At 44.3% G+C, this 27,185-nt stretch overlaps 1 long non-coding RNA gene across 1 annotated transcript; it reads right to left on the reverse strand.

Moving 5' to 3' along the window:
• Window positions 1-2,178: 2,178 nt before the first annotated feature.
• On the reverse strand, window positions 2,179-25,427 carry LOC135981084 (uncharacterized). The gene is made up of 3 exons (XR_010598050.1): window positions 25,317-25,427; window positions 24,022-24,147; window positions 2,179-2,275 (listed from the first exon to the last, which is right to left on the reverse strand). It is a non-coding gene; the product is annotated as an uncharacterized LOC135981084 (long non-coding RNA).
• Between the last annotated feature and the right edge of the window lie 1,758 nt (window positions 25,428-27,185).

Raw genomic sequence — 27,185 nt, forward strand, 5'->3', positions numbered from 1 at the left:
GAGGGACTGAACTCTACATGTCTTATCACAATTGTTTTCTTATAAAGTACGTGACACCCCAAGTACCACAGTCATTTGCTAGCTTTTCCCTTCCAGTACAGCTGTCACAGAGGACAAGAGAAAGGCCACAGATGGTAGAACTATGACCCTGGCACTAGAATTAGGATTATGAGAATAAATATATAGTTTAAATACTCAAAGCACCTTGAGTGACTCAGTCTGTTCTTCAAGAAGCCCATCTCAATTGTGTTCATTTATTTAAGAGTGCTGTTTGAATTAGTGCAGGTGAACGATAATGTGTTTCTAAATAAGTTGTATCTACTCACCTTGCCTGTGTCCTGAGGACTCAGTAAGGCTCCTGAAATCAAAACAAATACTTATATCACACCCAGCATGGAAGCTTATCTATACCTCTCAATATTTTATGATTTGAGGTAATAAAAAGGATAACTGTTGGTTTAAAAAACTTATATAGTACAATATTAAATCTTACTGTAATATAAATATTAGTATTAAAATATTCTAGTATGCTGTAAAATTAATGCACATTAGTTTTATAGACTGACATGCAAGTTAATTTAAAACACTTTTATTGCATGGCATAAATATTTTACAATGAAGTCAGCCACATAAGTTCTACAGCCAGAACCCAGTGCACTCACTGGGTGAGACTGTTTCAGTCACCATGCTTATTTAGCATCTCTCAGGCTAATTGTTGTTTATTCTAAGTACTGACAATAAATAGGAGCCCAGTCCCAACTAGAGTATGTCAAACTACGCATGTGCTTCAGAAGTAGTTGAGGATAAGTGCTTGACTGTGTTCCCTCGTGACACTCATGTGACTCCATGAAGAAGTTATGGGGATCTATCATATCTCTTCTGGTTCCATGGAAAGAATAAAGGTGGGTTCCCTCTTACTCTTTTCCCTCCCAGCCCTGTGGCTGGATGAAGAATGTCCTTCGGGTCCCTGTTGCCAGACAACAGCTGCTCTCATCCTCCTGGCCCCATATAAGCATGGGTATGTTTGTTTCAGCCACTTCTGTCTCTCCCCAGACCCTGCAGAGAGGCAAATGGGGAGGTCCCTTCCTGCCCCCTGCATCTCCTCCATGAAATACGAAGGATGTGTATGCCTCCTGTTCCCGCTGCTCTGGGCTACCACCACCCGCTGTTACTTGTCTTTCTCCCCAGGGGCTCTTACTCATTTCTGCTGCCCTTTCTGCCTCACCTGGCCATAGAGGTGTGAAGGGGGCTCCTCCTCACAGGCTCCTGGTGCCTCCTGGGCCAATAAAGGGCTGGGGGCACGGTGTGAAAGAACCCTATGTTATCTAGCCCCTGCATTACCCTTGCTGAATACAGTGCATGGGATTCAATGGGTCCATGCAGGAGCCCAGCTGGTGAAGGAGTCTCCTACCTCCATTAAGTTCCATGTGCTCCCTAGGATTTGGGAAGTGAAGGTTTTATACTGACTCCTCAAGGCCCAATGATTCTCCTAGCCTTAAATTAGGCCAGGGAGCCTACTGGCTGGTTTTCTCCCCACTTCCCTTCCTCTTCATCTTTCATCCAGCTTGGAAAGGCCAAGGGACGGAAACAGAGCCAGTCTCACATTGCTCCTCCCTCTCCCACCTCATTGTATAATTAGGGGAGGGAGGAATGATATCCTCCATGGCTTAGTGAAGGAAACAAGGGCTGAGAATGACCTTGTAGGGGTCCTGGGAGAATGAAAAATTATCCTCCTTATTGATCCTGTTCCTTTCCCAGAAGTCCAGGGAAAACACATCTTCCTTATAGTCCCAACAGCACTTCAGTTGCTGTGTTACTGTTATATAGTCTCTTGCATGTGTGGAGAAGCACATACCCATGATCTCCTCCCCAAAATAATTCATAATGTTAATGTCACTAAGCTGGTGCATAAAACTAGGATGTGAAACAGATCAACACAGCAATAAAACTCTTCTCAGAGCATTGTCCAATGCACAAATAAATACACTGAATATAACTATTTCTTTCTAATCTCTCTATTTTAATAATCTCTGGTACTACACATTAGAAAAGATGGTAAAACATTTTTGGACAAGTGGGATTTTTAAAGTGACAGTGCCCCTTTAACACTAACTAGAATTCAAAATGAGACACAGCTTGAGATTTTTGTGCAGTAATGTTAACATAAGAAAAAGGTTACCCTTATTAAGGTCTTTATTGTGTGAAATGGAAGATTTCTTTACTATCTTTTTCTTCTGACAAATTTCAGTGTCTGGTAACTGTTGAGCTTCCTTCCCTGCATATGGTATGTAAAATCAGATAAACAGATTACAGTACATTGACACTTTGTTTAAAATTAACATAAACAAAATGAGGTAAATCTAACCTAATCACTTTAAAAAATATTGTGTTTCAATCCTCTAAAATTAATAGTTTGGTTTAACTAGTTACACAGTCCATTTTAAGAAGAGAAAAGCTACACAACACACCAATGTCATGCACAAACTCCCATTATCAAAATTAACTAATTTCCATTAAAACCATGGGATTGTAAAATAACTCATCACCATTCATTTTTATGGCCCAGTCTGCACTTGAATTAAAATGCTAGCTGAATCTATTTATAAACCAAGTGGTGTATACAAGAAATCTAGGTTACTTACCTCTTGGCCTCCTCCTGCAGGTGAATGCTTTTCTGGCACACTAGTCCCAACATATACAATGGGTGCAATTGCAGCTTTTTGCACCCACAGTTTGGATTTTGTCCATTATGTGCTTTCTTTCATTGGATAAAAACTGAATTTGCTTTCTGCCTTAAAAATCTATTTCTCACAGAATTGGCTTCATGTGTTACCTGAAGCGACTGAGCACTGAAGGAAAACCGGGGAACCTTAATAGACTTGGAGTTACATCTGATGTTATACAGATAACGGATGGTGTCATCTCTTTGCAGTAGTGCTCAGTTGATTAAAGTATAAAATGAACTCTAGTAAATGATACCATATGGGATACAATTACTCAGATGATATCAAACAATTCTAATAAAACAAAAATATACTAAGAGAAGGATTGTGTTTAAAATGAAAAAAAAAAAAAAACAGGTGAAGAGTTTTGATGGTTAGTATTCCAGAGGGAGTAGCCAGTAATTTTATATGCCACAAAAGAAGTAGAGCACTGCTAAAATCTGATATATGTCAAATCCTGTAGCAGGAGGGCCACATGCAGGCAATGGGGGTGGGAGGGGGGGGAGAAGGAGGGGTAGGAGGGAAAGAACAGCAGCACCTGCATGAAAGAGAGTCAGAGGAGGTCAGGAATTTTTGACAAATGGGAATGAAAGTGGAGTGAAAAATACAGGAGCAGGTATAAATACACGAAAGGATGGGGGTTGCTTTACCAAGTGTGAGGTCAGTAACTGTTACTCACACCTTCTTGTCAACTGTCTGTAATGGGCCACTCTCTTACCACCTCAAAAGTTATTTTTCCTCCCTTGGTATCCTGCTGTTAATTGATTTATCTCATTAGACTGACCTCACACTTGGTAAAGCAACCTTTCATGTATTTATACCTGCTCCTGTATTTTTCACTCCATGCATCTGATGAAGTGGGTTCTAGCCCACAAAAGCTTATGCCCAAATAAATTTGTTAGTCTCTAAGGTGCCACAAGGACTCCTTGTTGTTTTTGCTGATACAGGCTAACACAGCTACCACTCTGACACCTGTAAATACAAAGACTTTGTCTTCTTAGATCAGCTGCCATGACCAATAGGCACTTGGTAAACAATCTTGGTGCCTTGTAAAGTCCAAAGGGAAGAACTCTAGTGTGCATTTCCCACCATAAGACAGAGTGATTTCCCATGTGTTGGATGAATGGACACTTAGAAGTATGCATTCTAAAGGCTGAGAGCTATGAACCAATCCTGAGGAGCTAAGGAAGGATTTATGGAAAGCAGGGTGCCAATCCTGAACTTGAAATGATGGATGAGTTTATTGTCACTAGGGTCAAGAATGGGATGCTACCCTTCTCTCTTTTTTTTTTTTTTTTTTTGAAGAAGAAAATGAGAATAAACCCCCCTGCTCCTGAACTGAGAGGGCAGTGCCTCCACTGCCCCAAATTGTGAAAGGGAATCTACCACTTGTTTTAACAATGTCTCATCAGAGGCATCCCTGAGGAGAGACAAGGAAGAAGGGTGGTGGATTCGCAAGGACCGAAACTGGACCGAATAGCCGTAGTGAGGACTTCAAAGACCCAATGGCCCATAGTGATTCTAGCCCAGGCCTCTGAGGTGAATTAAAGGTGGTTGCCAAATGAGGTGGGGAGAGGGGCTACAGATGCACAGATATCAAAACAGGGCTCTCAGCTGTGATGTCAAGCTTGCTGCCTAGATGAAGACACAGACTGAATGGTAGCTGAGAAAGAGACTGAACTACTTCTTTTCTGGAAACAAGATTTTTCTAGGAGGTTCAGTGGATTTCTGCTGGTAGCAATATGTCAATTAAGGACACTGTCTAATGGAGCCTTGAGATCTATTTTGTGTCCTTGTAATGGGTTGCACACTCACCACGGCGCTTCCTGCTGGTTGCTCCAGGAATTAGCTCTGTCCTAGCTGTGGAGCGCCCTCTGCGGGTGGTATCCCGCCTGTTGCCCTCTCGGCTGTGCTGTCTGAGACCCGCGTTGCTCCCTGGCTTGCGGCATCCTCTTCTGGACACAGCCTTCTGGCTGTGCCCCTGCTCTATTTCCCCCCACCCCCTTCCGGGGGTATCAGCAGTCCTCAGTCTGCACCTGCCTTCGTGGCCACCTGCCTCCCTAAAGTCTAGTCCCTTGCCTCAGTGACAAGGCACAGTCGATCAGCCACGCTCCTCCATGGTAAGGTGCAGTGTAAGGTGGGAGGGAGGGACCCAGGCCTGCCCACTACTCTTGGTCCTGGCCCAGGGACCCTCTGGCGGCAGACATGTCCTGCTCTCCTTCTCTTCCCTCTACTGCTCGCGCTCCCTGGGTCACTTCCCTTTGGCCCTTGCACCTTCTCGGCCCTTTCTTTTAGGGGCCTCAGCCTGCATGTATCAGGCTGGAGCTTTCCCTCTGCTCCTCTGAGCCTGCCCAGCATTTTTCTATCTAAGGTGCTATCCCTGGGAGCCAGTCCTCCTTCCTTGCTTGTCAGGGAGAGACTCCTGTCTCCTCTGCTTTGCAGCCTTCATATAGGGCCCAGCCTGGCCCTTATTGGCTACCTTTCTGCCCTTCTCTAATTGGCTGAGTTCTGCACAGCTGCTCCCCTCCTTTGCCAAAGTGGGGCAACTGCCCCACTACAGTCCTCCTTTGAGCCAGAGTAAAAAGGCCCAAGGATCAATGTGTTGCTTTGAAACCTTTAAAGGGAGTGAAGTGCCTCACCCATCATAGACTTGAATAATTTGAACCCTTGAATGGCAGATCTTCACTAGCAACTTGCATTACTTTTGGAATACCCAATGACTGTAACTGAGAAGAGCAATATATAGCAATTGATGTAGTCATAGCTCTAGCAGTTCCATCTGAAGCATTTAGAACAGCCTTAAGAGATGTCTTTCCAATCAATTGGCTGTCTGAGGCCTTGGCTACACTTACCCGCTAGTTCGACGGCTGGAAATTGAACTTCTGGGTTCGACTTATCGCGTCTAGTCTGGACGCGATAAGTCGAACCCGGAAGTGCTCGCCGTCGACTGCGGTACTCCAGCTCGGCGAGAGGAGTACCGCGGAGTCGACGGGGGAGCCTGCCTGCCGAGTGTGGACCAAGGTAAGTTCGAACTAAGGTACTTCGACTTCAGCTACGTTATTCACGTAGCTGAAGTTGCGTACCTTAGTTCGAATTAGGGGGGTAGTGTAGACCAAGCCTGAGAGAATAGATTTCAATACATCTTGCAAATCCTGAGATAGCCTATCCATAATGTTCCATAGCACATAATTGGATTTGCCTACGAATGCTTGATATAGGCCAGCAGAGAAGCAGACCTTTCTCCCAAGAAGTCCTGCTTTTTCAGATCTTTTTCCTTTGATGCCATTTTAGGAGGTCTTTGCTGGTTAGATTTTTCAGGCACTGCAGCAACTACCAGTGAATCAGAAGTAGAGTGAGTATAAAAATATTCAAAGCCCTTAGGTGGGACCAGGCAACAGCTATCAGCTCTTTTAGAGCTGTCGAGAATCGAGGCTGGCATCTGCCACAAGTCTTTATCTGGTTCAAGGATGCCATCACAAATGACCATGGCTAATCTTTAGTGATATCTAATGTATCTTCCATGCATTTTAGCAGATCTTGAAAGACTTTAAAATCATCTGTTGTGGGAGGTACAGCTGGGTTAATGGCATTGTCACAATCCCTGGGTAGGTTGTCCTTGCTGAAATCACTTTTCCAATACCCTTTCAAGTGGCAGGCCCATGCCTCCACTACTCTTTGAAATATGGGGCCCCAGCCCAACCATTCCCCAACTCAGTCTTCAGATTATACCTCCCGGTAGCATGCCATGATGCTTATCAGACCCAATGGATTTGTCACCTGCAAGAGTTCTCCTTTGGGAGCCTTTGGACAGTGATAAAACAGAAACAGCTTCTCCAAAACAAAGTATGATTTATTTTACCCAAAAGGTACATAGTGCTTAGAGAAGTGGATTTAAAATAAAAAAAAGAGGCCGGCATGCTTATTGTCTTACCCATGCTTGACACTCCCCTCAATGCCTTAGTTAAACATAATTTAGCCTTAGTGTCCCCTATTCTCTTGGGGATCAAGTTGTAGCCTGCTTGCTGCGGACCCTAGCTTGCAGTCAGTGTCTGGGTCAGCCTGCAACATGCTCTCTCTGTTCTCTTACAGCTAAGATGACCACTTCACCCCTCCCTTTCTGCCACAGACATCTTTTTATAGATTAGTGTGTTTGCTTCTCTCTCTTCTCAGCCTTGACATGACATAGCGTTGTTTTCAGATTGGGATCTGAGGAATCCCTCTTCATGGCTATAAGCGTGGCTATTGTGTTTGAGAAGAGGCTCCTTATCTGGGCCACTGTTTTACCTTTCCTGCCTGGTTTCTTTAACAACTCCATTTTATCTAATATCACATAGATACACTGATGGGTATGTGATATTTATAAAAAATAATACATCTGTTTCCTAGTTCTCCACAGGCCTCATAAAATAAAGATTCATAGAAGGGACCACTGATCATCTAGTCTGACTCCCATATACCTTCCTCAAAAATAATTCCTAAAGCATAGCTTTTAGAAAAACATCCAATCTAGATTTAAAAGTTATTAGTGATGGAGAATCCACCACGACCCTTGGTAAATTATTCCATTGGTTAATTACTCACTTAAAAAATATGTCTTATTTCCAGTCTGAATTTGTCTAGCTTCAACTTACTGCTATTGGGTCACGTTATGCCTTTCTCTGCTTAACTGAAGAACCCATTTTTAACTAGTTGTTCCCCATATAGGTACTTATAGACTGTAATCAAGTCACCCCTTAACCTTCCCTTTGTTAAACTAAATAGGTTCAGCTCCTTGGATCTATCACTATAAGGCATGTTTTCTAATTCTCATTCTCATAGCTCTTCTCTGAACCCTCTCCAATTTATCAACATCCTACTTGAACTGTGGGCACAAGAACAGGATACTGTATTTCAGCAGTGGTTACACAAGTGCCCAATACAGAGATAAAGTAACCTCACTACTCCTACTCAAGATTCCCCTGTTTATGCATTCCAGGATTGGATTAGCTCTATTGCCAACAATGTCACACTGGGAGCTCATGTTCAGCTGAATGAACATGAAACCCAAATCTTTGTCAGAGTCACTGCTTCCCAGGATAGAGTCCCCTATCCTGTAAGTGTGACCTACCTTCTTTGTTCCCAAATGAATACATTTATATTTAGCCACATTAAAATGCATATTGTTTGCTTGCACCCAGTTTACCAAGTGATCCAAATTGTTCTAAATCAGACCTGTCCTCTTCATTATTATTTACCACTTCCCCATCATGATGAAATCACCACAGGAACCAGAGGGTTCAATTCATCTCCTTCCTGGTTATCTTCCTTTTGAACCTCATCAGGATCTAGGCCTTGCGGCTCTGCAGATGGAGGAACTCTTAATGCCTTAGAAGTCTGACAGGGGAAGGAGAGCTGTGGTATGATGATAGAAAATGATGATGATTCTAAGATAACCAGTAGGGCCAGGTTTGAATATTATATGAATAAGGAATGTGAGGCCATGGAATCTGGCCAATGCTTGCTCTCTGTTTTATTGTGTAGGCTGCCTTTTCTTTCAGAGTCCCATTCTGGGTCAAAGTCAGGTGACTAAGAGAAAACCCTAGGGGATGACTCCATACTCTGGTTTGATGGTGAGTGTAATGGGGTGAGATTCACCACTCTGGCCCCTCCTGCTGCCTGTCATGGGAATTAGCTCTGCTCGCTAGGGTGCCCTCCTCTGGTGGTGCCTGGCCACCATCACTTTTGTTCCAGGACCTGCGCCACTCCCAGGACTGCAGCATCCTCTTCAGTGACACTGCCCTCTGGCTGTGCCATACTCTGTGTTCCCCCACTTCCAGGGGACCTGCGATCTCTGTCCAGCCACTCCTTCAGTGGCAACTGCAGTCCATTGTCCCAGGGCTGCTCCCGATGCAGCTCCAGCACCCTCTTCTGCCCTTACCTCAGGGCCTCAGCCTGCAGGCCCTAGCAGCCAGCCAGGAGCTCTCTCTAGCTTGCAGCACTGCTCTGTCCAAAGTGCTGGCACTCCTTCTTCCTGCTGGGAGCCTGGCACTCCTTCTTCCTGCTGGGAGCCTGGTTTGCTCCCGCAAGCTCCAGTCAGCTACTGGAGTCTGATCTACCCTGCAGCCCTTCTTTTATGAGCCTGCGTGGCCATGATTGGCTGCTCCTCTCAGCCCCTTTCTAATAGGCTGCTCTGGCGCAGTCTCTCTAGGGCTCCTTTTAACCCCTTTTCTGCTAGTGTGGGGGCAGCCATCCCATCACAGTGAGGAAGAGTAATTTTCTTCAGAAGGTGAAGCTGTTTTATCAAGTGCCATCTGTTGGCAAAGAGATCTGGATGGAGGGGACATCAATGAAGCTTGGTGGTTGGAGATTTTCAATTTAGGTATCTTAAACTCTGGTACTGATGGATTAAGAATTACTGCTATTGCCGGGTTATGTAGTGGGGACTCTGTCTCTGGAGTAATGGTCAGGTTCCCACATACTATGAAGGCAGTCAGTGCTGTAAAGGTTTGTACAAAGGGTATTGATGTGGTGGGTAACGGCATGGAACCTACCAGTGCCAAGGACATATGTGCTGAGGACATATGAGTCAAGGAACAACAGTCAAAGATTGGAATCTGTGGCAACGATGATCAGTGTGTAGTTGGTGACAAATCTCTAGCCTGATGTTGGTGTCAAAGCCAGAGCAAGATCTCTGCTCGTGGTCAGGTTTCAAGAATGGAACTGTAGTAGAACCTTTATAGTGACTCTTCTGTCTTTTTTGTCTATAGCAGGATTGAGAGTCAGTCTTAGAGCATTGAGCATTGAAAATCAGCATTGAGAACCAGTCTTAAAACAGTACTCCTTCCTGCCATGGTCAGTAGAAGTTACAGGTTGATCAATGGGGACCTGGGTGGATCAATGCCCCTCAGGTGAGGAGTTATGTAGAGGCTTGGTTACTAGGGGTGGAGTCCAGTCACACTGGCAGAATGGGACTTTTGAAAGGAATGGCCCTTGTGTAACTCACAGCTCTCTGAGTTCAAGGTACCTTTAAGAGAACACTCCAACAGCAGCAACTTGAGATTGGCATACCTCACCATCTGGGTTCATTTGGGCAACAATCTAGGATGTGGCTCTCTCCCAGACAAAACAGGCATTTAGTGTCCCTGTTGTTTAGGAGTATTAAAGTATCACAGGATGAGCAGGAAAAAGATGGTTACTTACCTGTATTGTAACTGTTGTTCTTCAAGATGGGGGTGCAGATGTGTATTCCATTCAGGCATGTGTATGCCTAGCGCACCGAAGCTGTAGAACTTTGCTTAGTTGGGATGGTGCTAGTGCCCTCTGACCCTCATAGCTCCTCCAATGTCTATATAAGGTTGGCATGGCCCCATCCCCTCTCAGTTCCTTCGCACCAGAATCCAAAGATGGAGATGCCAATGCACAGGGGATGGAGGGGGGGGGTCATGGAATACACATCCGCACCCACATCTTGAAGAACATTTACAATACAAGTACATAACCACCTTTTCTTCTTCAAGTGGTTGTGGATATGTATTCCACTCAGGTGACTTACAATCAGATGCAGTAGGCAGTGGGGCTTGGGGTCTACTTAAACAATGACTGCAGATCTGCCTTCCCAATGTTTGCATCTGACCTAGATGCCATTGTACTAGCATAATGTTTGGTAAAAGCATTCATAAAAAATCATGTAGCAGCCCTACAAATGTTCAATATTGAAACATTGCTGAGAAATGTGATTAATGTTGCTTGGGCTCTTGTTGAATGAGCCCATAATGCCCATGTAGGTATAGTCAGAACTACTCCATAAACCATGGTAATACAGGAAGTTATCCACCTGGAAATCGTATATGTGGAGACCAACTGACCTTTCATCCAATCCGCATAGGAGACTAAGTCAAGGTGATGAACAAAATGGTTTAGTTCTTTCCAGATAGACTGCCAAGCACCATCTCACATCTAATGCATGGAGTCGCTGCTCATCCGCATTTGAATGTCTTAGGCCTTATCTACACTACAGTTTTGTCAACAAAAGTTATGCTGCTTTAATTAAAGCGCTTTAATTAAACCGCTGTTGCATGTCACACTATGCTCCTTCTGTCAGCAGAATGCATCCATATTAGCAACTCTTGCAGTGACACAGAGAGCAGTGCACTGTGGGTAGTTCTGTGCAACTGGCTGCAGGATGCTTTGGGAAGGATTTGCAATGCCTCATGGAGCAGGTACAATGTCACATGATGTGGATTTCTTAATCACATTTTTCAATGGGCATTCCACTAGATTGTCAGCTGCTTTTCTACTAAAGTGTTTGTGCAGGGGAAGGGGGAAGAGTGTGTGACATGTCTGTGTGTGTGTGTGAGAGAGAGAGAGAGAGAAAGACACACACACAGACAGTGTGTGTGTTGGCATTCTGTCTCTAAGTTCAGACAGCAGCCTTAGCAACCAATCCTGAGTCAGGGGGCGGGGGACACCCCCACACATATCAGCCCCTGACTCTGCACAGCACAGCAGTATCCCCCCACCCCATAGCAGCAGCCCGCTCTGCCTGTCGATTCCACATTAATGGTTCTGTGATTCCCTCCGAGTTCTCCCACAGCCTCCTCAGCAACCAGGAGTGGTGTCCTCAGCAGCTTTGTGAGCATTCCAGGCTGAGGAATGTCAAAGCTGCCCAGAGCTTTGAAAGGGGAGATGCATAGCGAGATGTAGGGCAGCCGAGTTCAAAGCAGTGAACAGAGAGGTCACAGAGGGCATTGTGGGATACTGGGGGAGGCCAGTTGTGGCAACATAATGAATGGCAACGTCTACATTGATGCTTTGTTGCTTTAACTTTGCCACAAAAAGCTCTATGCCTCTTGTGGAGGTGGTTTCATTTTGCCGCCAAAAGTAGCTTTGTACTGTGTACCCCTCCACTGTTTTGTTGGCAAAAGCTGCCTTAGAAAAGACTATAGGCAAGTAAATAACCTGGGTAATGTTAAACTGTGGAACCACCTTGCACAAAAACTTTCAATGTGGACTTAAAGACACTTTGTCTTTGAAGAAATGAGTATATGAGGTTGTGCCATTAAGACTTGTAATTTACTGACTATTCTTGCAGATGTTATGGCCACAAGAAAGGCTGTATTTTGGGAATGGAAAGACAATGAACAGATTACTGTCTGCTCAAATAGAGAACCCATGAGGGTGGCCAGCACAGTGCTAAAGTACCACAATGGGACCATTTCCTTCACAGGTGGAAACAGGCAGACAATACCTTTCAGAAACCTCACTATCATGAATTTTGAAAAAAAAATCAGAGGACAAAATGCTGAGATTGCCGCCAAGTGAATCCTCAAAGAACTAAGAGCCAGACCCGAGGACTTCAAATGTAACAGGTAGTCCAAAATGTCCTGAATATGAGTTGACATGGGTTGAATTCCCTTAGACATTGACCAAACCAAAAACGTTTCCACTTAGCCAAATAAACAGATGTAGATTGTTTTCTACTATTAAGGAGGTTCCTCTGAACTGCTTCTGAGCATTGCCTTTCCTCCTCATCTAGCTATGTCCCATCCACACCATGAGCTGTAGACTGCTCAGTAACAGTTGATCAGCCTGACCATGGGGCTGAGTCAGCAGGTCAGGAAAGAGAGGAAGAGATTTGGGAGGTCAAACAGACAGATTGAGGTCAGAGAACCAACACTGTCTTGGCCAAGCTGGCATAATAAGTACTAATTTGGCATAGTCCAACTTTAGTTTGAGAATAACTTGAGAGATTAAAGGGACGGGGGAAAGGCATACATCAGCTCTGTTCCCCAGTTCAGATGGAAGGCATCAGTCAGAGAGCCTGAACTGAGTCCCACTTGGCAATAAAATTGACAGCACTTCTTGTTGTCCTTCGTTGAAAATAGGTTGACCAATGGGAGGCCTCAATCCTGAAAATGAACCTCATCACACTATTCTTTAGAGACTGCTCGTGATTAAGGTTAAGATTTTGTCACTGTTATTTTTGGCAAAAGACCGGGACAGGTCACAGGCAATAAACAAAAATTTATGGAAGCCTGTGACCTGTCCCTGACTTTTACTAAAAATAACTGTGACAAAATGGAGCTGATGGGGAGATGAGAGCCCAAGCCCTGCTGCAGGAGAGAAGGAGGGAAAGTCCAGCATTTGCCACCACTGCGTGACAGCTCTAGGGTCCCCTGACTGCCAGCGGTGGCTCAGAGCTGCGCGGCCAGTGGCTCAGAGCTGTGGCATCCCCCACTGCACATGACAACTGAGAGCTGCTGGGGCCCCCTGACACCCACGGCAGCATGATGCTCCAGGGGCCCCCCCCATCATCCGGGGTCCCCCCGCTACCCACGCTCAGAGCTCTGGAGCCAGCAGCTGGGAACTGTGGTGTCCTCCCACCCCCATTGCAGCTGAGAGCTCCACGGCTGGCGGCTCGGAGCTGTGGGGTCCCCTCGCCACCTGGGATCCCTCCACAGCCTGCAGTGGCTCAGCCCACTAGGGCTGCTGGGGCCCCCTGCCACCCACAGCAGCAGGAAGCTCCAGGGGCCCCCCCATCATCTGGGGTCCCCCCACCACCCATGCTCAGAGCTCCAGGGCCGCCCGGGGCGGGGCAAGTGGGGCAATTTGCCCCAGGCCCCGGGCCCTGCAGGGGCCCCCACGAGAGTTTTTCGGGGCCCCTGAAGCGGGATCCTTCACTCGCTCCGGGGGCCCTGGAAAACTCTCGTGGGGCCCAGGCCCCCAGAGCTTCTTCCGCTCCGGGTCTTCGATGGCAATTTGGCGGCAGGGGGTCCTTCCGCTCCGGGACCTGCTGCTGAAGCGCTGGGTCTTCGGTGGCGGGGCTCCCCCGCCGCCGAAGACTCCAGGCCCCCTTAATCCTCTGGGAGGCCCTGCAGAGCTCTGGAGCAAGCAGCTGGGAACTGCGGTGTCTTCCTGCCCCCCATGGCAGCTGAGAGCTCCCCGGTCGGCAGCTCGGAGCTGTGGGGTCCCCTCACCACCTGGGATCCCTCTGCAGCTCACCGCAGCTTGGAGCTCCAGGGTCTTCACCCGCTGACAGCTCCAGTCCCATTACCCTGGGGCTGAAGCGGAAAATGTCACAGAGGTCTATGGAAATCATGGAATCCATGACATAATGCTAGCCTTACTCATGATCGTTGGAGAAAGTCCTGGGGAGATGGTTGGCCAACAGATTTTGAGAGCCTGGCATGGGGATGATGTCCTCCTTAACGCAGAAGGGCCAAAACTTTATTGCTTCCTAACAAAGCTGGTGGGAGCGGAATCCTCCCTGCTTGTACACATTGCAGTGGTATTGTTGCATAAGAACATAAGAACGGCCATACTGATAAGACCAAAGGTCCATCTAGCCCAGTATCCTGTCTTCCGACAGTGGCCAATGCCAGGTACCTCAGAGGAAATGAACAGAACAGGTAATCATCAAGTGATCCATTCCCTGTCGTCCATTCCCAGCCTCTGGCAAAACAGAGGCTAGGGACACCATCCCTGCCCATCCTGGCTAATAGCCATTGATGGACCCATCTTCCATGAATTTATCTAGTTCTTTTTTGAACCCTGTTATAGTCTTGGCCTTTACAAGATCCTCTGGCAAGGAGTTCCACGGGGTTGATTGTGTGTTGTGTGAAAAAATACTTCCTTTTGTTTGTTTTAAACCTGCTGCCTATTAATTTCATTTGGTGACCCTTAGTTCTTGTGTTATGAGAAGGAATAAATAACACTTCCTTATTTACTTTCTCCACACCAGTCATGATTTTATAGAGCTCTATCATATGCCCCCTTAGTTGTCTCTTTTCCAAGCTGAAAAGCCCCAGTCTTATTAATCTCTCCTCATATGGCAGCTGTTCCATACCCCTAATATTTTTGTTGCCCTTTTCTGAACCTTTTCCAATTCCAATATATCTTTTTTGAGATGGGGTGATCACATCTGCACGCAGTATTCAAGATGTGGGCTTACCATGGATTTATATAGAGGCAATATGATATTTTCTGTCTTATTTATACCTTTCCTAATGATTCCCAACATTCTGTTCACTTTTTTGACTGTCACTGCATGCTGAATGGATGGTTTCAGAGAACTATGCACAATGACTCCAAAATCTCTTTCTTGAGTGGTAACAGCTAATCTAGACCCCATCGTTTTATATGTATAGCTGGGATTATGTTTTCCAATGTGCATTACTTTGCATTGATCAACACTGAATTTCATCTGCCATTTTGTTGCCCAGTCACCCAGTTTTGTGAGATCCAGGGCCGGTGCAACCCATTAGATGACCTAGGCAGTCACCTAGGGCACTAGCATTTGGGGGGACAGCATTTCGGGTCCTTTGGCGGCGACCGCAGCGGCTGGATCTTCAACCGCCCTGGTCGTCATCAGCATTTAGGCAGAGGGAGCTGGGGCAGGGGGACGCGGGGAGGGCTGCCTGCAGCAAGTAAAGGGGGGGCACGCAGGGGAACTCCCCGCCCCACCTCACCTCTGCTCCGCCTCCTCGCCTGAGCACGCAGCCCCGCTCTGCTTCTCTCCCTCCCAGGCTTGCGGTGCCAAACAGCTGATTGGCACCGCAAGCCTGGGAGGTGGGAGAAGTGGAGCGGTGATGGCGTGCTCGGGGAGGAGGCGGAACAGAGGTGAGCTGGGGCGGGGAGCTGCCGCACGGCTCCTTGGGCTGGGGGGAGCTGCTGCGGGGGGGAGGGGGGCGCCTCAGGGTGGAAGGGGGGAGCTGCCATGAGGGGGGGTGCCTTAGGGCAGAGCGGGGAGGTGGAGAGCTGCCACAGGGCTCGGGAAGGGGGGGCGCAAGGTGGAAGTTTCGCCTAGGGCGCGAAACATCCTTGCACCCGCCCTGGTGAGATTCTTTTGTAGCTCTTCGCAGTCTGCTTGGGACTTAACTATCTTGAGTAGTTTTGTATCATCTGTAAATTTTGCCACCTCACTGTTTACCCCTTTTTCCAAATCATTTATGAATATGCTGAATAGGTCCGGTCAGGCTTACTGGCCTGTAAATACCAGGATCACCTCTGGAGCCCTTTTTAAAAATTGGCAACACATTAGCTATCCTCCAGTCATTTGGTACAGAAGCTGATTTAAATTATTGGTTACAAACTACAGTTAGTAGTTCTGCAATTTCACAGTTGAGTTCCTTCAGAACTCATGGGTGAATACCATCTGGTACAGGTGACTTATTACTGTTTAGTTTATCAATTTGTTCCCAAACCTCCTCTAATGACGCCTCAATCTGGGACAGTTCCTCAGATTTGTCACCTAAAAAGAATGGCTCAGGTTTAGGAATCTCCCTCACATCCTCAGCCGTGAAGACTGATGCAAAGAATTCATTTAGTTTCTCCACAATGGCCTTATCATCTTTGCGTGGTCCTTTAGCATCTTGATCATCCAGTAGCCCCACTGGTTGTTTAGCAGGCTTCCTGCTTCTGATATATTTTAAAAACAATGCTATTAATTTTTGAGTCTTTTGCTAGTTGTTCTTCAAATTCTTTTTTGGCCTTCTTAATTATATTTTTACACTTCATTTGTCAAAGTTTATGCTCCTTTCTATTTTCTTCAATAGGATTTAACTTCCACTTTTTAAAGGATGCCTTTTTGTCTCTCACTCCTTCTTTTACTTTGCTGTTTAGCCATGGTGGCACTTTTTGGTTCTCTTACTATGTTTTTTAATTTGGGGTATACATTTAAGTTGAGCCTCTATTATGGTGTCTTTAAAAAGTTTCCATGCAGCTTGCAGGGATTTCGCTTTTGGCACTGTACTCTTTAATTTCTGTCTCACTAACTTCCTCATTTTTGTGTAGTCCCCCTTTCCGAAATTGAATGCTACAGTATTGGGCTGCTGTGGTGTTTTCCCTGCCACAGGGATGTTAAAATGAATTATATTATGGTCACTATTACTAAGCGGTCCAGCTATATTCACCTCTTGGACCAGATTCTGTGCTCCAATTAGAACTAAATCAAGAATTGCCTCTCCTCTTGTGGGTTCCAGGACTAGTTGCTCCAAGAAGCAATCATTTAAGGTGTCAAGAAACTTTATCTCTGCATCTCGTCCTGAGGTGACATGTACCCCGTCAATATGGGGATAGTTGAAATCCCCCACTATTATTGAGGTTTTTTTATTTTTATAGCCTCTCTAATCTCCCTGAGCATTTCACAGTCACTATCACTATCTTGGTCAGGTGCTCGGTAATATATCCATACTGTTATATTCTTATTATTAGAGCATGAAATTACTATCCATAGAGATTCCATGGTACAGCTTGGTTCATTTAAGATTTTTACTTCATTTGATTCTATGTTTCTTTCACATATAGTACCATTCCCCCAACAGCACAACTATTCTGTCCTTCCGATATATTTTGTACCCTAGTATTCCTGTGTCCCATTGGCTATCCTCATTCTAGCATTTGTATATAAGTACTTTAAAAACTTGTCACTTTTTAGCTGTCTTCCATTATATGATGTAATTGAATGTACCTCTTTTTCATTTGACTGTTTCTCATCAGATCCTACCTGTATTTTATTCATCTTCCATCCTCTCCTCCTTCCTAGGACATAGGGTACATCTACACTACAGCGGGGAGTCGATTTAAGATACGCAAATTCAGCTACGTGAATAGCGTAGCTGAATTCGACGTATTACAGCCGACTTACCCCGTTGTGAGGACGGCGGCAAAATCGACTTCTGCCGCTTTTTGTCAGCGGCGCTTACTACCACCTCCGCTGGTGGAGTTAGAGCGCCGATTCGGGGATCGATTGTCGCGTCCCGATGGGACGCGATAAATCGATCCCCGAGAGGTCGATTTCTACCCGCCGATTCAGGCGGGTAGTATAGACCAGGCCATAGAGAATCTCCATTAATCATCTCCTAAGAGATGTCTCTGTCCGAACCACATGCTCCTCCACACTTGTCAGCTTCCCCCCAGCCATTTGTTTAAAAACTGCTCTATGACCTTTTTAATTTTAAGTGCCAGCAATCTGGTTCCATTGTGGTTTAGGTGGAGCCCATCCTTCCTGTATAGGCTCCTCCTTTCCCAAACGTTTTCCCAGTTTCTAGTAAATCTAAACCCCTCCTCCCTACACCGTCATCTCATCCATGCATTGAAACCCTGCAGTTCTGCCTGTCTAACTGGCCCTGCACATGGAATTGGAAGCATTTCAGAGAATGCTACTATGGAGGTCCTGGACTTCAATCTCTTACCTAGTAGCATAAATTTGGACCTCTCTCCTATCCTTCCCTATGTCATTGGTATCTACATGTACCAGGACCACTGGCTCCTCCCCAGCACTACACATAAGTCTATCTAGATGTCTTGAGAGATCCTCAACCTTCACACCAGGCAAGCAAGTCACCATGAGGTTCTTCCAATCATCGCGACTACAACCCTAACCCTGCTGGTGAGTATGTGAGCCGCTGCTCCCCTGATCTGATTCCAGAAGCCACAACACACATTGTAAATGTCTCAAAGCTCCAGGGCATTGCTATGACATGACACTTCCTGCTCTGACCTCAAACCCTGAACCTTAATGTTCCTAGATTTGCTCCCCAATCTATTGTGCAGGTATAAGTGACTACAGTTCTGGACAGAGGAGGGCAGGCAAAGGCAACACCCTTGTATACATTGTTCTGTTCTGTCCTCCATTGTAGAGAGACCAGATTTTCTGGAGGCACTTGGGAAAGCTTGTCCAATGACTGGCAGCTCAGGCGATAGACCAACTTCAACCATGATTTAACAGACAAAGCCACAATCTTGCATGCTGAATCACATACGTGCATGCAGCCATATGTCCCAGGAACTTCAGGCATACACAGACCATTGTTGAAGGATGAGATTGGAGATCTAAGCAAAGGCACAGAATTGCCTGGAATTGCTTGTGTGGTGGAAAGGCCCTTGAATTTGTAGAATCTAGAGTGGGTAGGGGAATGCACAGAAATTGTATGGTGTAATCCCACAATGCTTAGGACACATCTGCCCATAGTTATGGTTTCCCAAGCACCATAGAAGCAAGGCAGCCTGTCCCCAAACTAAGCAGATGAAGTTGAAATGTTCACAACTGGTATGTTGCTCTCTATTCTAGAGTCCAGGGCAACGTGGAATATGTGAGCCACAAAATCCTGGGCTATAAATGTAACTGTGGCAGGCTCTAGTATCTTGTTGACAGGGATGGCTATGGTCCTGAGGAGTGCATCTGGGAACCTGTGGAAAATGTACAGCCCCCCAGCCCCCGACACTCACTTGTTGAAGCATGCCATAGGAATCACCCTGAACAGCCCAGTCCCACATCACCCTGAGGGCACCCCTTGGGGAGGAGGTGATGTCAGGGACTACAGGTCTCAAACCCTCTTAGGAGTTAGTAAGTTTCAACCTGCTACTCAGGGACTGCCTAACAGTTGCCAGAATAGAAGCTGAACTCCTACAGAGCAGGAAGAACCAGAATCCAGAATCCAGAATCCAGTCCAGTCCTGGAATCTGATTGGCAGAATGCTAGGGGTTCCAATGCTGATTGGTTCACAGCTTTCATATAAATCCAGCACAGGAACAGGAATATATGCAACTGGGTTCTTCCTGCCTTGGACCCCTTCCTCGGTGATACCTGTTCCTACTGATGCTGCTTATCTCCTGGTAACCTGACCCTACCTGGCTCCTGACACCTGATTCTTGTCCTGTCTCAGACTCTGACATCCTAGTATCTGACTTGGCCTGACTCACAACTCCTCTAACCACTAGGTCAGATTGCCCACATCCCAGTCATGACACATTTAACTGCATCAAGGGTTCAGGATGCACCAACTCAAAGAAGCCCCCACTGCCTTTGTCTGTAGCACAGGTGGCCCAGCCACAGACACCATCCGCAGAACTGGTGATCTAGTCCTGACTCATGGACAATTGGTACCTCAGAGAACGAGGAACCTCCCAGGGATTCCAAACAGGAAACCAATGTAACCTGGGGGTATTAGACAGTGCTGATAACAGTGCTGACAATATAAGTCAGATACTTAGGAGATGTTGAGACACCAAAGATGAAGCCGCCAAAGTCAAATGTTCTTGAATAAGTAGTGAGTCAGGAATAAACTGGCACAGCAAGTCCACTGCTACCTGATACAGCAGTAGTGTGGAGACTGAGAGTGCCAATACCAATGTCGTCCATACTGGACTCAACAGATGCCCCACAGTGGTAACAGAGTCAACAGTATATAGAGCCTAATTGATCGGGCATTGGTACCAGAGAGCCATATGATAGCGTAGCTCTATCTCACATTTTGGAAGATTCTACTAACTACACTAAGCTAAATTAAATCCAAAGATATAACTAAACTTAATTATTTACAGAAAAAATCACAGAAATACTGTGGTAAAGTCCATTAGTGAGAGACTACATTGAACACTCTGACTCAAGCCACAGGGGACGACTGAAGGAGGTCGGGCTGGTGTCGGACTTGTATTGCCATGGCGGGGGGACGACGCTATTAAGACCAAAAGGCATAGGTGCTGTCCCAATGAGTACTGCTAAGCAAACTTATCTGGCTTTGGTGTGCTGGGCACACACATACCTGAGCGGAATACACATCTGCAACCAGGGCTGGATTTAGGCCGATACCCCCGATTCCCGGGAATCAGGCCCCGCGCCTAGGAGGGCCCCGCACCCGCGCCTAAGAGGGCCCCGCTCCAGGGGTCTTCGGTAGCATTTCGGTGGCGGGGGGGGGGTCCTTCGGTGCCACGGAAGACCCGGAGTGGACCCCCAGCCGCCAAAGTGCTGCTGAAGCCCTGGACCGCCACTGGGTATTCAAATCGGGCCCCGTTGGTCATAAAGATGGCCCTATCTGCAACCACCTGAAGAAGAATCAACCCTAAGAACTTTGCCTCAACCATGAAGCTGAGGCCTTGGTACCAAAGGGACTGTCAACTAATTACACTGCTCTACAGCCAAAATGCTTCTGAAATAAATGTAGTCAAACTTTACTAATTCTGGGTCACTGAGAACAAAAATGATGCTTAAAGTTGTTGATTGGCTCTAGTTTTCAAGATATGCTATTGGGTCAGTATATACGACCCTTGACTTGGGAATGGCGGAGGATAAGTGAGTTATAAAGGGAAGGGATCTCAATTTAAACCAGAAATGACTAAAATACATCTTTGACTGGATCTATGAATAAATCTATGACTGGGTTTGGACAGTACTTGCTTTTTAGGCAAAACAATGAATGATGCAATCTGAAGCTGGTATTGCATCATACATGATATGAATTGCATCATGTTATTCCTAGAAGTCATGGATGATGCAATCATAACGAAGCTTACATCACTCTGCTGAACAAATTGCCCTATATCAGCTCTAGAAATCATACAGTGTCGTGCTCTCTTATTTGTCAGTGTTTGATTTTGCAGAGGGACACATTTCTGTTTAGCCAAAGTGAGCAGAGATGCCTCGTACTTGTGTGAACAGTGCAGATAACTTCTGCTATGTTTGTGGTGAAGTGACTTTTCATCACAAAAGCGCAGTATAACCACTAGGGTTAAGAAAGCCTATCACCTTTATTTTGGCTGCAAAATTGGAGATCAGGACAAGAGGTGGGCCCCACACATATGCTGCAACACTTGTGCAACAAATCTTCGCCAGTGGTTGAACAGGAAAAGGAAATCTATGCCTTTTGCAGTGCCAATGATTTGGAGAGAGCCAACAGATCATACCAGCAATTGTTACTTCTGCATGGTGCCTCCAGTTGGGAAAGGTGTGTCAAAGAAGAAGAAGTGGACTATGCATTATCCAAACATTCCATCGGCCATACGTCCAGTACCCCACAGAGAAGGACTGCCAGTTCCTGATGCACCAGAATCATTCTGACTTCTGGTCCTGAACCATCAATGTCACAGGACCCACATTTTCTCCCAGCCTCCTCCTCTGAACCACACCTCATAACACAAGGTGAACTGAATGACCTTGTCAGGGATTTGGAACTACCCAAGAGTAAGGCAGAGCTGTTGGGCTCCAGACTACAGCAGTGGAATCTCCTGGCAGGTGATGTTAGGGTTTCCATGTTCCGGGACCGTCAAAAGGATCTTGTCCCATTCTTCTTCATGGAAGGTGATCTTGTAGCCTGCAACAACATTGATGGTGTGATGGCAGCCCTCAACATCGTTCACGATCCAGATGAGTGGAGACTGTTCATTGATTCATCGAAGACGAGTCTTAAAGCTGTTTTACTGCATAATGGTAATGTTTTGCCATCAATTCCAGTTGGTCATGCAGTCCATATGAAGGAAACCTATGACAACATGAAACAACTTTTGAGGTGCATAAACTATGACCAACATCAGTGGCAGCTTTGTGGCGATTTGAAGGTTGTTGCTCTCTTGCTTGGTCTGCAGACCGGATACACAAAGTACCGCTGTTTTTGCTGCGAATGGGATAGTCGTGCAAGAGATTCCCACTACATCAAGAAAGATTGGCCACTCCGACAGTCATTGGAGCCTGGGAGGAAAAGTGTTCAGCATCCACCACTTGTTGAATCAAGGAAGATTTTGTTACCACCCTTACACATCAAGCTGGATCTGATGAAGAACTTTGTCAAGGCCATTGACAAAACACAAGCAGCTTTCAAGTACCTCCGTGGAAAATTTCCAAGGTTAAGTGAAGCTAAGATAAAGGAAGGTGTCTTTGTTGGTCCTCAGATTCGTGAACTTCTTCGAGATGATGCATTTGACCATGCACTGCGTGGCAAGGAAAAGACGGCATGGAAAGCCTTCCAGTTAGTGGCAATAAATTTTCTCGGAAACAACAAGGCAGACAACTACAGGTTGTTGGTGGAAAACCTCCTCAAGGCATACAAAAGCCTTGGTTGCAACATGTCACTAAAGATAAATTTTTTGCACTCTCATCTAGATTTTTTTTCCACCGAACTGCGGAGCAGTGAGCGACGAGCATGGCGAGCGATTTCACCAGGACATTGCAGCAATGGAGAAATGCTATCAGGGCAAATGGAGCCCATCAATGCTTGCAGACTATTGCTGGACAGTGACAAGAGATGCTCCATTTAATGAATACAAGAGACAAGCCAAGAAGTGCCGAGTAGACACTGAATAGGACTAAACTATGTACATAATAGTTTTTTGCCTTTTGTTTCATAATAAATTTTATTTATATAACCCTTGTGCTGATTTTTAAAGTGTTACATAAACAGGACAGGTGAAATATTATCATGTAAAGCAACCATAAACACATGAAAAGACCTAGGTTTACAATTTATGATTAAAACTCTACTATCTACACAGTATACATAGACATAAAATGTAAAAACTTAAATATCTTAGAAACAGTAGCCAATCAGTTGTTTTAATTGTCATATTTGAATTCAGCACATCAAAATACATAATAAATAGCACATTTTATCTCTGAAGCAGACAACGTCTCAAAAATTGTAGACCAGTGTTATTTTATTCATTTATTTTTCCAATGTGCTAAAATGGAGTAAGTAATGCTATTAATTAGCCCAACTACACTAATTAATTAAAGAAAACAAGCTACAGGGTAGGGGGTGGGCACTGCTATGTTCCATCTCACTGCCATGAGCAATAAGAACTTTGGAACATATTTCTCCCTTTATGCCCACAGGAGTGAGGGCTGCACAAGCGCACACATGCAACCCCAATGGACACTGCTAGACAAAAGAATCCAATCTTGTGGCTATAAGGTGCATACTCCCAGAAATGGAATCTACGTGGCCAAACAATTGAAAATGAAGATCCAGATATTGCTCATTTTCTAAGTCAATCATCAAATATGACCAGACTAGTCATTATTGCAATATGAGTGGATTAAATCAGGACAGAGTTTTCACAAAGTAAAATCTATTATACTGCAAAAATACTTTCTGAAAGGAAATGATGGAATCCCTATTTCTAAAGGAATTGGACAAAGCACTAGAAAACATAGTCTATTTTCCTGTCAGTGTACTCCTGAGTAAGGCCCTGACTCTCAAAGATATTTAGGCACGTAACTCCAATTGAAGGCACCCAAATATCTTGAGGATCTGAGCCTAAATGATTAACTACTGTAGGACTTTGATATTTCTATATTCTGTTAGTCAAGTATGCATGAGTGCCAGCCTAAAATAAACTTAGACAGTCTGAATAACATCACAAGTGCCATCTTGTGACATTAATGTGCCAAAGTTACAGAACCCAGAGAAACACTGGTTTACCAGAAGATTGCATCACAGCAGATTGTTTTTAATCAGGATTAGATTCCACAGGAGAGGAGTCTATGGCATTTCTGTGGAATTTAGACATTTATATGAATGCATCCTTAATTTGTTAACTCTTCACTTACCAATGATGTTGTTTTGTTGTAACTGGATCTGTGCAAGAGCCTCTGCTTGTGATAGATAGTCCAGATTGAATTGTTGACTTGTAAGCAGGTGCCTTTTTTTGTCTAATAATTCTTGTATTTCATTCTCTGTTGAGACAAAATAACTATTATATGATTCACAAAGAAAATATTTAAACAATATATCATTCACTAAATTTAAAACATATATAACACACAAAGAGGGAAAATTATACCAATAGTTATTTTTTTACTATTCTTCCCATATGTAACTTTTAAACTGATGCCATCTAATTCCACCTGACATTTACATAGAACTTTTAAGGACTGAAAGGCAGCTATCTGTGGAGTGAAAAAAATACCTTTTTCACAGCACACAGCAACACTACACTACATTTTCAGGCATATGGTGAAAAATAACATTGTATCAAACTGAGGCTTCATAGAAAATTTAAACAGAACAAAATTCCTGGAGATGGAATTTGGCCAGAACACTGGAATTAACAAATTCCAGTTCATATTTGATCACTAGTTACATCATAATTTGAACTAGAACTTTACCTTAGGAATTCAAGAAAGCAGAGCAGATACACTAGCTACAGCATTGTTATGGGTCAGGTACGGCCACTATCTTCCATTCAGAAAGATGTAAAGAAGCCATTGTAATCAGGTGGCTGAAACAATAGCAGTAGTACTCAAAACCATAGGCCTATAGAAAACTGAGTAGAAGCTGAAACATGTGGCAAGGGATTTCATATGCAGACATTAAGGTTTTGATTGATGGAACTGCATGCACACTGAAACACTCAGGAAAAGGAAAGGAAAGAGAGAGATAAGCAGATGGAAAGTCAGACACACACAGCCTGAACAAGCTGCCTGAAAGAGTTTGGTGCTGAAAGCAAGGAAGCTTTCTCCTGTTTTTGGTTCATCCTGTGATCAGAGAAGCAGGACTTTGAACATTCCTTGTAAGTAAACAAGACTGCATCAAATAAATTACCAGAGTCCATCATCAATTTCTACTCCCAGCTAGAACAACCCTCAAGTCCACAAACATTGGCTAACCACTCGAGTTAACAAGGGGGTAACTGTTAACACTTGCCTGAGAAATGATCAGTGTTTGTAATTACTTTTTATTTGTTATATTATATTTTACAAGTGTGTTTTTATGTGCCATCTTTGTACATGTGAGTATGGGTGAGTAAGACCCCCAAGATAGCCCACCATTGTATTTCTCCAAAAATTACAATCTTATAAAACATTATCTGAATAAAGCCTGATTCTAGTAATCCTCTACTTACCAGTGAGGCTTAATTGGAGTGGTAGTAGATTTGGCAATGGAGACATATTTGGAAAAGCTGAAGGCAGATTTGCAAGCAGGAGACGTTTTCTTAATGCTATCTGTTCCATTTCATTTTCTGCAAAGATAAGATGATTTTAAACTTAACTAATGAAGTGATAAGTTTTAAACTCTATCGGAGAGCCCAGTATATGAACGATTTAAATCTGCAGTATTGTTTTTGCTATGTTTATCCCAGGATATTAGAGAGACAAGGTGGGGGAAGTAATATCTTTTATTGGACCAACTTCTGTTGATGAAAGAGACAAACTTTCAAGCGTACACAGAGCTCTTCTTCAGGTCTGAGAAAGATACTCAGTGTCACAGCTAAATAAAAGGTGGAACAGAGTGCTTGGCATAAGGAGTGAGGCTGTCAATTAATTGCAGTTAACTCAAGCGATTAACTCAAAACAAATTAACTCAATTTAAAAAAATTAATCACAAATAATCACAATTTTAATTGCACTGTTAATATAAATTTAAATTAGTATTCTATTAAGTATTTTTGGATGTTTTTCTACATTTTCAAATATATTGATTTAAATTACAACACAGAATAGAAAGTGTATAGTACTCACTTTATATTATTTTTACTACAAATATTTGCACTGTAAAAAAGATAGTGTTTTTCAATTTGCCTCATACAAGTACTGTAGTGCAATCTCTTTATAGTGAAAGTGCAACTTACAAATGTAGATGTTTTGTTACATAACTGCACTAAAAAACAAAACAATGTAAATCTTTAGAGCCTACAAGTCCAGCCAGTTCTACTTCTTGTTCAGCCAATTGCTAAGACAAACAGATTTGTTTACATTTACAGGAGATAATGCTGCCCGCTTCTTATTTACAATCTTACCTGAAAGTGAGAACAGGCATTCACATGGCACTGTTGTAGCCAGCGTTGCAAGGTATTCATGTGCCATAGATCCTAAACATTTGTATGTTTTGGCCACCATACCAGAGGACATGCTTCCATGCTGATGACGCTCGTTAAAACAATACTGCATTAATTACATTTGTAACTGAACTCCTTGGGGGAGAATTGTATGTCTCCTGCTCTGTGGTTTTACCCTCATTCTATCATATGTTTTGTGTTATGGCAGTCTTGGATGATGACCCAACATATGTTGTTCGATTTAAGAACACTTTTTTGACAAAGATTTGACAAAACACAAAGAAGGTACCAATGTGAGATTTCTACAGACAGCTACAAAACTCAACCTAAGGTTTAAGAATTTGAAGTACATTCCAAAATCTGAGAGGGACAAGTTGTGAAACATGCTGGCAGAAGTCTTAAAAGAGCAACACTGCGATGCAGAACCTACAGAACCTAAACCACCAAAAAAGAAAATCAACCTTCACGGCTGCTACTCTGAAACCTTCTGTTGGTGGCATCTGACTCAGATGATGAAAACGAATGTGAGTCAGTCTGCACTGCTTTGGATCATTATCGAGCAGAACCTGTCATCAGCATGGAAACGTCTTTTGGAATGGTGATCAAAGCATAAAGGGGAATACAAATGTTTAGCATATCTGGAATGTAAATACCTTGCAACTCCGGCTACAACCGTACCATGCGAACACCCATTGTCACTTTCAGGTGACATTGTAAATAAGAAGCAGGCAGCATTAGCTCCCATAAATATAAACAAAGTTGTTTGTCTTAGTGATTAACTAAACAAGAAGGACTGGGTGGACTTGTAGGCTCTAAAGTTTTACATTGATTTATTTTTGAGTACAGTTATGTAAAAAAATAATTCTACATTTGTAAATTGCACTTTCATGATAAAGAGATTGCACTACGTACTTGTATGAGGTGAATTGAAAAATA

The sequence above is a fragment of the Chrysemys picta genome, chromosome 2 (genome assembly GCF_011386835.1).
Source record: "Chrysemys picta bellii isolate R12L10 chromosome 2, ASM1138683v2, whole genome shotgun sequence".
Lineage (NCBI taxonomy): Eukaryota > Metazoa > Chordata > Testudines > Emydidae > Chrysemys > Chrysemys picta.